Source organism: Mixophyes fleayi, chromosome 1 (assembly GCF_038048845.1).
Source record: "Mixophyes fleayi isolate aMixFle1 chromosome 1, aMixFle1.hap1, whole genome shotgun sequence".
NCBI classification, from domain to species: Eukaryota; Metazoa; Chordata; class Amphibia; order Anura; family Limnodynastidae; genus Mixophyes; species Mixophyes fleayi.
In genome coordinates, this window is record NC_134402.1 from 225505239 (window position 1) to 225519114 (window position 13876).

Genomic DNA, 13876 nt, shown 5'->3' on the forward strand with positions numbered 1-13876 from the left:
AAAAAAATCACATGGCTCTGTCCATCAGAACATTTTGTGTGCAGTTTCAATAAAGTGATAAAATGCATCCATTCAGTGCAGATAATCTAGGAGTATGTGAAGACAACAGTAATTAACTGCCCAGCTCACAGTAGCAATATACTGTGGCCTGCGTGGTTCAATAAATAAGCTGAAATATGCTCTTTAAAAAAAATAACTAAGGTGCCTCTCCATCTAGCTGGAGCCCCTGTAGTCATTTTTCCAAGTCCCAGGGCTCCTCTGTTTCCCTTATAGCCCAACTGGAAACCATGAAGGGATTGCATCTAGTGATTGGTTCTCCCCCTCCACCACTTTTGAAACTTTTTTATCAAAAATCTATTTTCTGGTACTGTGTTACAGAGCCACAGGAAAAGCTTAATGTAGCCCCTGTGACTCTAGCCAGGTGGAAGGGCTCCTTAAAAAATCTTTTACCTAGGCAATAGTGCAGTTTTATTCTGGCCACAAACATGCTAATTTTGTCAACAATTATGTGTTTTCATCCTTTCTATAAAATGACAAACATATTCATTGAACATATGATGATACTACAGGGATACACAATGAAACAGAAGAAGAAAGTGTCCTGTTTGAATTTTCAATGAAAAGGATTTAAACTAAACTGGCTTGACATCAGTATATAGTTTAAAAAATATTGTACTTTTTGATCAAAATGAGATTATGAGAAATTACTTGTGCAAGACAGACAATGGGGTGGAAGCCGATGAGGCAGATATCACGATCCCCTTCCCACTCTTACTGCCAGGAAAGGAGCTGAGAAAACATGGGTGGTCATTATCCTGTGTATCCAGAAAATTACGTATGAGTGTCTATTGGATGCATTTTTTTAAATGTATTGTTTCACGTGTATCCATTTAAAGAACACTGGTATTGGGGTTTCTTTGAGCTACCAAAAGATTTGGGTTTAGGGCAGTAGCCAGTATCGCCTATATTATAATCCAGCTCTGGGCATAGCATAAAGCTGTGTCTAGCTTGTGCACTCAAGGCACAATTAAGATAGGTGTAAAGTGCACATAAAAATAAAGTGTAAGTGGAAGATTGTATCTCAAAGGCTTATCTCCATCCTAATATCCGTGGTTTCACTCACATATTTGCATGTTTTAGTTCACTACTGTGTGGGTGCCTCTACCACATCTTCCCTAGGACATGATAAGAAGAAAGCAGTGTAGACAAGATAGAGCACCAAAGCTAAATATATTATTTGTGAGCTGTACCCCCTTTATAATCTTTATTATTATTATATTTTTATTTATTTGTTAGGCGCCACAAGGTATCCGCAGCGCCGCACACAGTACTAACAGTAGACTATACAGGGTGAAACCATACAGAACAGTGAACAAAAAGTACCAATACTTCAGAAACTCTGGCCAGTCATATGCAGTAAAGACGGAGCGGAAGAACAGGTATGGAGACAGGAGGGGAGGGGGCCTTGCTCATACGAGCTTACATCCTAAGCCCTTTAACCCCTTTATTTAATTTTTAATTAGGTTATGCTCCCATTACACAGACCTTGCAACTTACCATAATGCCACATCCCCTTTTATCTGTAGTTTATTTTTTTCCAATTAAAATACAATTTACAATGTTTTGTTTTGCTTTTATCTTCAATCATCTAATGGATATAGAGTAAAGCTGGGTACACACTACAGAAATTTCGACCAACTTTTACATGCGATCGATGTTCCGATCACTCGGTCCATGGACTGCATACACACTAGCCTTGTTTAGGACCATAAAGGGAAGAGCGGAAGTCCCTTTAGCGACTTTTTACAGCCATGTTGTCGTGAGCAATGACTGTAATTTCCTACTCACTGTTGTGGATCGGTCGGAAGTTTATACACACTACACAGCGGAAACCAGATTGGAACGAAAATATTAAACGGTACGACCAACCAAATGAGGCGATAATCGTCCATTTGGGCAGACTTTCGACCATCGTGTCACTGCACACACTGACCCGACTTTTGAACGAGCGGTCGTATGTCGGCTTTTTGAGCCGACTATTGGACGAAAACAGTGTAGTGTGTACCTAGCTTAACTCTATAAGACATTTTCATTTTGTCTTTAAACCCTCCTCACGACTACCAGAAAATGAGGGTTTTGGTAGTTGGAGAGAGTTGGATTAGCCTTGTTGGCAAAAAGCATTTGCAGTAAATTACATACTCTGGCCCATGAGCCCTGGAGCACTATGGGACTGCAAGAAAGGTGTAACTAGAAATTAATAGGCACCACTACATGCTGAAAGATTTTTATCAGTATAATTTACAAGTGGGGTCACTCTAAGGGCATTATATATTCATATAGGGAAACTACAATAACCATAACACAGCATTTCATAATAGATATTTGAATAGATCTCTATATATCTATAATCAGTAAACCTAGGCCCAAGTCATGTGTCATCGATAACTACTAGCTTTATAAGAAAGATGAAGAGATCAAGTATCTCCCCAAATGATTTATCTAGCATATACATTTTTAATATACACATGTGTATAAATTAATATTTGTCTAATGGTATTATGTTGGAGTAGAGATTTTATAAGAATACCTTAATTAAAATTGTTTATGAGCACACGTTCATAAAAGTGTTGTAAAACCAATCAGTAAAGTAGCACACCTCTTTCAGGGAGGTCATAAGGAGGAGGAGGGGGGGGGGGGGGGGCGCTCTGATCAAATGGGGAAAAAAAGTGGTTTTAAAAATGTAATGGAAATTCTGAGAAATTGTCAGTTCCAGGGAATCAATTTCCTATACAGCGCTGACTGTTTTCCACCTTCCCTATTTGTTTTTATCCTTTTTTTTCCATTTAATAATATTCTGTCTTTTGTGTTTTTAATGGGTCCACATGCCAAATAAGCTTGGATGTTACAAATGCTACATAACGGCATGACTAAATAAAGGGATTTGTTTGGTTTACAAGAGCTCTGATTAATTTAAGTTGTGATTGTATTGTGAGATACATCAAGGAGAACTGAGGAACTTTCTCAAAGTGTTGGCTTTGGAAACAAGCCTTAGCTGTGGCAGTACGGGGTGATTAATAGGATGTGTGAGGTATAAATCTGGGGTATTTTATTAATTTATAGACAAAGCAGGTAGTTTTTTTTTATTAACTCTTTCACACCAACACTTCACACAAGCTCAGGTCAGCGCTGTTTTGACAGGCTCCATAGCAAAATGTTTAAAGGACCCTTAAAACACAGAGGTATCTCTGGTACACAAGCAAATGTGTCACACAACATTACAGAGGCACCATTGCCAGGTGTGATGAGAGTTTAATACACTACAACCCAAATTATATATTGCTCTATGGAGTTTACATCGGATGGTGTTTGATGACAATGGTTGCTTATGCCACATTTTGAAATTTGTATTCCCTCACTTGTTTTGAATTGCAAATATTTTCTGTAAAATATATGGAGTTTATTTTTTCTTTACCTTTTTTTTCTTCAAGTTGCTATTATGATTGCTAAGTGTCATTATTATTATTTATTTAAAAGTCATGTTACTACCATGGTAGCATAGTCACATGACAAATTATACCATGATCAGAGGGACTTTGGAACGTTCCTCATCATGTTACTCTATATTACAACCCCTTCTTTCTCTGCCCTCATGTACATGGAGGGTGTTTTTGAGTTGGTTATTAGGTGACTGTTTTCAGGAACAAGCTTAAATGCTGAAATGCAAATGCATTTGATAGAAAATTGCTGTTTGGCAGATTAGACAGGGAGGGGGGTTATTGTTGATTGATTTTTTTTAAAAAAAAAAAAAGATGAAAAAAATAAAATAATCAACCTTTAATATATCCCTACCTATGTGTAAACCATGGCACTATGTGGACCTGAACTATCTACTTCTGCAATGCAAGGAGGGGAAGAGGAAAATGAGTAGGAAATAATAGGTAACCAAACCACAACAGAAAATAATTAGATATACAGAATTGAAAGATGCTATATGTTGTCTTTATGATGCCTTTACAAAAGAAAAGTCCATCCATTTTTATATAGGAAACTGTCTGGTGTTGGCCGCACTTGTCAATTTAGTTGGTTAATTAAGATCACTGAACAATCAAGCATGCACAATCTGGCCCTGTAAGATGTGGCAAAATTGACACAGATCACATTGTTTGCAGTCTCAAATCTTTAAAGAGATTTACCAGATGATAAACTGATTATTGTCTGGTATCAATCTGGGAAAATATATAATAGGCACATGCAAAAGCCGAAAATTAACATACAAAGTAAGAATAAATCTATTTTGTACACCTATTTACACACCAGGGACATTCCAGTTTTTGATGATAGTTTACAGTCCATGGTTGGCATTGAAAATAAGTAAAAATGCTTAATATGTACAAAATTATTAGCACGTATCTAATTTAGCAATTTATACTTCTAATATATACATGAAAGCTTTAGTTATGTATAATGGCCATTTCACAATAAGCGCAACACCATTGTCATGGTTGTTGGGTTCCTATCCATGAACTGATATTCTACTTCTTTCTTGCAATACTGAATAACTCTGGCTTTTTATAACTAGATTAGGTGAGGAGGAGTACACATAGGTTTGATCAAACCATCTGAAGTAACACAATACACATTCCAGCAAATCCATATTAAATTGAGTGCAGCCTATGGGCCAAAAGGTACTTTTTCTGCTCCTGAGAAAAAAAACACTACTATCTCAGAGCAGTGCTTTCAGTGTTCTAGTTATTATATGTATTTGGTATTGTATAGAATGCCATAAAAATATGCTATGGAGGTGCCTGGAAAAGCACTTCTTTGCTGAAGTGCAAAATGGTCCTGTTAAAAGTATAGTTGAGAGTTGTATGTCTCCAGCTCTGAGTTGGAAAATTAAATTTATTTTGCAGAGTGGAAATGGTTGTGCACCACAACGCTCAAGTAAAGAATGCCTCTAAAATATATCTTCTACATGTCTATTACTCATTACAATAATGCTCCACAAAAGGAAATATAATTTCTGTATTGCTGCATAAAATTATGTACACCAGTGCTCTTACTCTGTACTTTACAAGGTACGCCTTCACTCTACGCAAATCCACTCCTTTGTCTGTGTAAGCGTCTGCTCTGTAAACCCAGTGCCTTGGTGCAAATCTGTACAAACTTTTGCAGATCAGTGAGTATGACAGGTCCAAATCTAATTTTGTACTGCTCAGTGAATCGTTTACACTTGGTAAAAGACTTCCAGCTTATCTATTATTTGTTTGTACACAGTAAATAATCCCTGGTAGCTGGTATTTCTTGTTTTGAAAGTGTTCTATTATAGAATACACAACAGTAATTGCAAATGTGTCAAACCTCACAGAAACCAATTAGGCATTTGCTATTATTGTATAATTTGCATTTATTTCTTTAAAAAGCTGATCAAATACTATGTTTTTTTGCACATTTAAACTTTTGTAGTTTGTTAAATTTACCCTATTCAAAGCAAAGCATACCTATGTATGAGGATCGCTTCACACAACAAACTTGTTACTCTAAAACATTACCCTCCCTCCCAAAGATGAAACAATATGCTTTACAAGCCTTTCAGTTGGTGTTGACAAGGTGGGGTCATAGGCAAAAGATTGATTAACTGGAATTAGTTTCTGTTGCAAGGTGCCACTTCATTATTCATCAAACAGCAATTGTGCTATCAAAGCCAATATATTTTTTAAAACACACCCTAGATGGTATTTAAAAAACAGTACTTGTTCCTTTGCACTCCTTACCATTCTATGTTATTTTGTGGTAAAAGGAGTTTTAATAGTGATTTAAAAAAATCGAATTGTGAATAAAAATTGCACACAAATGTAGTAATATTGTAATATATCTGAAACCGCAAGCAAGCCAAATCTTCAAAATAAAAAATGTCACTTTGTTATTTTCATACAGTTAGTGCTACCATAAAAAGGTTTAATCCAGTGCCATGAAACCACAACCTCAAATGTCCTCCCAGGAGAACAGGTGCATTAATTAGTATGAGTGAGTTTTACATTTGCTAGGTATTATCTTACCTGTGATTCAGTGAAGAGATTTGGAAGCCATATACTGATAGGGTTTGGAAGCACTCAAAGCAACCTGTCCAAGCATCTTTAGCAAAAAAAAAATAATGAAGTTTCCTCAGAAGCCTATTCACTGAGAAAAGAGCATTTGGTCCAGCATGTTATTTCCTCTACCAGGTAGGTTTCATCCAGCTCACAGAGCAGCACAGCAGTGAAGTATAGAGGAAGCCAGACTGGAAGTCTTCACAGTGACAGTGCAGTCTGACATCTCCACTCAGAAGCTGATTCAGGCTTTCAGACTATAGTACACGCTCCTGTATCAGTCTCCTACAAATCACAGCGCTACTGCTTATGTTTGGTCTGAATACAATGTTTTTCTGTTGAGGGGATGCTGTTGTGTAGTAAAATAAAAAAATACCAGAGGACCTTCTGACAACAGTAGTTCCCAAAAAGTGTGTTAAATATGCCTCAAGTTTTGACTTGCAGGAGCAGCATGCTGTCATAAGAAATTACCCAAGAAGCCTGCACCGTTGATGGTTAAAATTGCACTGGATGATTCTCCTTCATAGTACTTTGGCAGTTAACCACAATTCACTGTAGGAGAAATAAAAGGCTACTGCTATGTTAAACAATGACATCGATCACTTGTTATGACTACAAAGAGCATCTGGAGGTCTGATCCCCATTAGGATGACTGATATCATACATGAGGGCTATATGCTGTACACGAGGCCTCATTGTATGCTTGGCTCTGTGTATTGCACATGAAGATCTATGCTCTCAATATCCTCCTCTGGCACCATCAAAGTGGTTTGTCTCCATGTTTAACACTGATCCCACTTTGGTGAGCATCAACCATGTGTGCACTTGGGCTTTTTATGCCTTGTGATGACATGTACGCATGCTGGCATGCACTTGTCTCTGGGTATACACTGATGATGTAGTTTACTAATTTCTTGGGAACTGTATTTCTCTACCAATTGGAGTCATCTTAAAAATGAACAGTGGCTAGACTTTTTTCAATGCAAATATTTAGAAATATGTGGTCCTCTGTCTACAACATTGTGGGGAAATTTGTTTTTGTAAATGTAGAATATTTGTAGATCAATGTAGGAAAAATATACCATACATAAAACTACAGAATTTTCCTACTAAGAGAATAGGCCTGTGACAGCAATTTCTCAAGAAATTACATACCAAAGAAGAGGAGCATGAGAACAAATAATGTTGCTAGGTCAGAAATTTAAAAAAGATACATATGACTGCATGATAGTTAGTTCAGATATGTGTACCTGTATAGTAAGTGCTTGTACACATAGGCAGAGAAAATAAGCACTTATTATAGCCTAGAGAAAACCTGGTTCTTTGTCCTTGCTTCAACAATGCATTAGAAGTGCATTCATTAAAGATTCCTTGAGCTTAGTGCACTATTAATGAGCACTTACATAGAACTCCAATGTTTTTTACAGAATATTAACGCTTCAGAAAGCTACATGTAACATCAAAATTAATGCAAAGCAATTGCTTATTACAAAGTGTTTATAGATAAAGGGGCATATTTAACAACTAGTGAAGTAACACTTTCGGGCACTTACCGTAAAATCCATGGCACTCGTAGTGTCCCGCATGTTTAAGAACGGTGCATCGCAGCAGATATCGTGGATATCTGCTGCTTTGCATTCTGCTTCGTTTTTGGGAGCAGTCACCATTCAATAGTATGGTGACTGCTCCCTCTCGCAATCTAACAAGTTCCGAAAAATAGTTTTTTTTCGGAAACTTGTCATGTTAATGTACGTCAGCTGAAGTTTGCGTACATTAACATAATTGAAAAATGTCAGTGCTGTCAGCTCTGCTCCGAAGAGGAGAGCTGAATAGCGCATGTGTAGAGGGATCACATGATCCCTCCCTGTCACTCACCGCTCTCCCTCTGCAAGTATAGTTGCAGAAATAGAGCGGAGATGTTTGTGCGCATGTCCAGTTCTTCGAACTGCACATGCGCAATTGTAATATGAAGGAAAACAAAGAGGACAAGGTGGAGATCCGGAGACAGCGCATTCCGAAGAGGCGGGATAAGTATGTTTTTTTTATCACAGAAACAGCAGTTTATCGGAACTGCTGTTTCTGTTTTGGTTTCTTGATAAATTTGAGAAATCGTTCAATCCTTATCAATGCGATAAGGATTGAAAACTATTTTTCACTTTATGCGAACATTGATAAATTTGTCCCATAGTCACTTACAAAATCATTGTATTTTCAGCATCAAAATGCGTTTAATAAATTTGAAAATGCACTTTAAATGCTCTCAAATAACGCTCATGTGTAAAAAGCCTTAATTGTGAGGACATGCAAAAGAGATTAGAATACATGCAAAGATAGACGTTTTTGTAATATATTTATTATTTTACATTGAATCTGTTAGTAAGTAGTCTGTTATACAAAGTTTTTGTGTTGTAGATCAAATTACTATACTAAATATACACGTAACGGCAGATTTTTCTTTTATCACAAAAGCAACTTTTTTTTTATTTTACACTAACTTTTGCTTTATTTTTATTTAACATGATGCCTTTTTTCCATAATGAATATTTGTAAGAGTATGGTAATTAAATAGCATTCCAAAACTTGGAACTGGCAAGAAAATGGATTAGTCTTTTATGTTGCTCTGTGTTTCTAAATTATCAACTGCATGCCTTTCTGGCTGAGTGGGAGTTAACCACTTCCCTCAGTTGCTCCTGGGCCTGGTTGTAATTAAGTTTTCATATGTGAGGCACAGAAAATCCAGTATATTTATGTGAAGTAGTGAGCATGAGCTAAAAACTGCATGAGAAAGTATGCAAGCAACCTTCCACCCGCACCCATTGGAGATTATATCCATCTCTTTGCTCCACCTCTACTTTTCTCTTTCTCTGTCTCCCCCTTCCTCTGGCCTCTGTCTCGCAAAGTAGTTTGTCTCCAAATCCTGCAGAACACTTCGCATTCTCTGGCTGGGATTGAACATTAATTCACAACTGAACCCTATTACTCTTCCCCTTTAACTTCTCCTCCCCCACCTACAGTAATGTAAGAGAAATAAGTAAGAGGAATGCTATCTGCCAGCTAAGATACACAGTGAAAAGTCATACATTTGTGACAGCTCTATAAACAGGTCTGGCTTGTATAGAGTTTAAGGGCGTAGCCTCCATAATTGTTCATTCAGATTTTTCAGGGTCGGTTTTATTGAATCATCAAATACTTTTTTCCCATAAGCACACTCTAGATACCTTTCTTTTATACTTTCACTTTAAAAAGAATGAATAACTTTCACATGAGGAAGTGAATATAGAGGTAAAAGTGACAAACAAAAAAAGGTTTCCATATTAAAGGTGAAACTTAAGGTCAATTATGTAGAAAATATTTTTAAAAACGTTTATTTACGTACAAGAGACTAAATGTATAGTGCATGTTACAGGAGAACAATGGATCCTTTTGACTACACTAGATCAATATCTAGGCTGCAGAAAGTTGCATAATTCTAACTAGAATCCTACTTACTTTTCTGACATCATCCTTAGAGCTATGATTTTTTATATTGATTTTTTTATGGAACATTAGACAGAGACAAATGTCTATTTAGGCAAGATCAAATCTGCCAGCAGATTTAGTAAAACTTTCTAGAAGCTAGGAAAATTCCTACAACATGAATACTTATACAGTATTTAGTTCTTAAAAAGTTGCTGGCCAGACCAAATCCAGGAGTTATTGTTTCCCTTATATGACCAGCTTCATTTATACCACATTGGAATAAAGCAATGCTGGTGTTTTCCAACTTATCTTACAATACTTTTTTAAACACATGTATTCCATACTTGCCAACTCTCCCGGAATGTCCGGGAGACTCCCAAAATCCGGGTAGATCTCCCGGACTCCCGGGAGAGCAGGCAAGTATCCCGCATACTGCAATCTACTCGGCAAAATGACGCGATTCGCAGTGAATCGCGTCATTTTGCCCCCCGTGACCATGAAGTTTTTGTCAAGGGGATGGTGCCAAAATAATGCAATTGACCAGCCCTCCAACCAGGCCCCCTGCCCGGGATCTCCTGGAATTCACAACTCAAAGGTTGGCAAGTATGATGTATATTTCCAAAATAATCTTATCCAACTCCAAAATAATTTATCTTACAATTAGGGAGCTGGTTAAGGGTATCAAAGGTATGTGCATAGGCAAGCATGGCATGTGATGGAATTGTAATTATAAGCATTAAATTATCAATGAATGCTGCAGTTTTGTGTTCTCGGGAATTAAAGTTGAGGCATTTTATTTGGGGGTGTGTCTAAAGCAGGCCTGGCCAACCTGTGGCTCTCCAGGTGTTATGACACTACAAGCCTGCTTTGGCAATAGTTAGCCTAGGCAACGGTCGGAACGCTCACAGTCAGTAGCGCTGCGTCCCGGCATCTAGGTAGCCGGGCGCAGGCGCACAATCATTTAGTTATAGCCCAGCTGGGCTAAGTGCCTCCTGCTGTGCAGGACAGCTTCTATTGGCCCCTGTTCATTTATTAGGCAGGAAGGGACAAGCCCTCCCTGCCAGTTATAGTTCCTGCTTGCTCATACTAGCCTGCTGTGTTCCTTTGCTCTCTGATTAATCTGACTATTGTTGCCGACCTTTGCCTTGTTTACTGACTACGATTGATCACCTGTGCCCCCTGACCTATTGCCTGGACTCTTACGCTGCTGTTTTGCCTGTGACCTCTGACCTCGGCTTGTCTACTGGATACTCTGTCTGCTGCCGGCCCCTGACCCTTGCCTGGACTTCACTCCGCTGTGTGCTTCTATACTCTATCGTTGGGTTCTCTCCAGTCAGTGCACAACTCACGACCCTTTGTTGTCTGCGGCCCAGTCTGTCCCCACCAATAGGGGCTCCAGTGAACACCAGACTTCAGAGCAGACTCCGGGTTTTGTGTTGCTGGCTGTTGGGGTTCCTAACATTATAACCGGCCCAAAATTATACACTAGGAGTGAGTGAATTGCATTTTATTCGGTCCTATGGAACCAAGTCTGGCACAAGTGTTAGCAGGACAAATCCAGACCTTGTCTCAAATGGTCCAGGAGCTGTCCCAGCGGCAGGCTGCCTAAGAACAGGCGTCAAGAGCCTCACAAGCTGCTCAGTCCGCCGTGGTGGAACCCAAGATGCATTTACCAGACCGCTTTTCGGGAGATCGCATACTCTTCCGTAACTTCCGTGAAAGCTGCAAGCTTTACTTCAAATTGAGACCACTCTCGTCTGGATCTCCACAGCATAGAGTGGGGATAATTATCTCTCTCCTACAAGAGGATCCGCAATCCTGGGCATTCAGCCTAGATTCCAACAGCCCTCAGTTGCAGTCTGTGGACGCCTTTTTTGAAGCACTCGGATTGATTTATGGTGACCCGGACCGAGAGGCTTCCGCAGAAGCACAGCTTCGATCCTTATCGCAAGGACAAGAATATTGTTCCAACTTCAGGCGTTGGTCTTCAGACTGTGCATGGAATGACCCAGCCCTTCGTAGTCAGTTCCGTCTGGGTCTCTCTGAACAAATTAAGGACTCCCTGGTCCAGTACCCTACTGCGGGATCCCTCGAGGAACTTATGCAGTTGGCTATCCGAATTGACAGGAGATACAAAGAAAGGAAGGCTGAGAAGGAAAGTTCTTCATCCTTTTCTCCTATGCTTCCGCAAACTGCTCCTATTGATCAAGTCGAACCTATGCAACTGGGAGCATATCGACTGTCATCTGAGGAACGTACCCGGAGGCGTACTTTGTGTCTCTGCTTGTACTGTGGAGAGAAGGGCCAAGTGAACATGGAGAGTGTCCATTTAGGCCTACAGGTCATCTCTCCAAAAAAATCTTTGCTTGTACCTGCTCAGCTCACCTTTAATGGACGAGATATTTCCGTTCCAGCCTTTTTGGACAGTGGAGCTGCCGGAAACTTTTTGGACTTGGCCCTCGGCCGGTCCTTGGGTTTCGCAGCCGTTCCTCTGGAATCCGTCATCACTGTTTTTGGATTGGATGGAAATCGCCTAGATAAGGGTGAAATACATCATCGTTCACCTCCTCTGCAGTTAAAGTTGAGTGCCCTTCATTCCGAGACCATCTCTCTATATCTAATTAATTGCCCTTCGGTTCCTTTAATTCTGGGCCACCCCTGGCTTGTTCTTCACAATCCTTGTATCGACTGGACCAAGGGTGAAATCATTAAGTGGGGTCCTCAATGTCCTTCCTCATGCTTGTCTCTACCACTCAGAATTACTCAGATCTGCCCTGAACGGTTGCCTTTTCATTACAGTGAATTCTCTGACGTTTTCTCTAAGAAAGAAGCAGATTGTGCTATTGACCTTGTCCCTGGTTCTAAGTTGCCTAAGGGAAGACTATATGCTTTATCTATTACAGAGACCCAAGCCATGGAATCGTATGTAAAGGAGAACCTGCAAAAAGGCTTTATTCGGCCTTCCAAGTCTCCCGCCGGAGCACGCTTCTTCTTTGTGGCTAAAAAAGATGGTGGGCTTAGGCCTTGTATTGATTACAGAAGGTTAAATAAAATAACCATTAAAAATACTTATCCTTTGCCACTTATCTCAGCCATCTTCGATCAACTAAAAGAAGCTAAAATTTATTCCAAAATTGACCTACGAGGGGCCTACAATTTGATACGTATCCGAAGTGGCGACGAATGGAAGACCGCCTTTAATACTCAAACGGGCCATTATGAATACCTCGTTATGCCCTTCGGCCTCAGCAACGCTCCAGCTGTTATCAGTTCTTTTTCTATTCTCATCGCCTTATCACAGCTCTGACCCGCAAAGGTGCTGATCCTAAGGTCTGGTCGCCTATTGCAGTTTCCGCCTTCAAAGCCTTGAAACGTGCTTTCATGTCTGCCCCAGTTCTGAGACATCCTAATCCAGACCTCCCTTTCATTGTTGAAGTTGATGCTTCGGATGTAGGAGTTGAAGCCGTATTGTCTCAGAAATATCCTAAAGACCACCGGCTTCATCCCTGTACTTATTTGTCTCGAAAATTCTCTTCCGCTGAAGAACATTACGACGTGGGAAATCGTGAATTACTGGCCGTCAAATGGGCATTAGAAGAATGGCGCCACTGGCTTGAAGGAGCAAAACATACTATCACAATCTATACGGACCATAAAAACCTATCCTACATTGAGTCCGCTAAAAGGTTTAACTCCAGGCAAGCACGGTGGTCCCTCTTCTTCTCCCGTTTCCATTTTATTATTACCTTTCGACCTGGTTCAAAGAACCTAAGAGCGGATGCCCTGTCCCGTAACTTTATCTCTTCTCAAACTCCAGTTTCTGAGCCCTGTTCCATTATTCTTGCTTCTTCTATTTTGATTGCCTTCACGCAGGAACTGCTCAAAACCCTTCAGCACTGTCAACCACAGGCACCTTCTGAAACACCAGTGGGCAAACTCTTCATGCCTGTACACCTCAGAAAGTCGATCCTCTCACAGTGTCATGACAACAAGGCTTCTGGACATCCCGGTATTGCCAAGACCATTGAAATTGTCTCTCGTACTGTCTGGTGGCCATCATTGTCTAAGGATGTAAGAGTATATATCATCTTGTGACCTGTGCTCCAATAACAAAGTTTCCCGGAGTTCCCCTTCCAGGCCATTACTGCCGTTACCTGTCCCGGTCAGACCTTGGACCCATGTGTCCATGGATTTCATCGTTGACTTACCTCTATCCTCTGGGTGTAACACCATCTGGGTAACCGTGGACCAGTTCAGCAAAATGGCCCATTTTATTCCTTTGGCCAAGTTACCTTCTGCCCGTTCTTTGGCCACCTTGTTCGTCAAATATA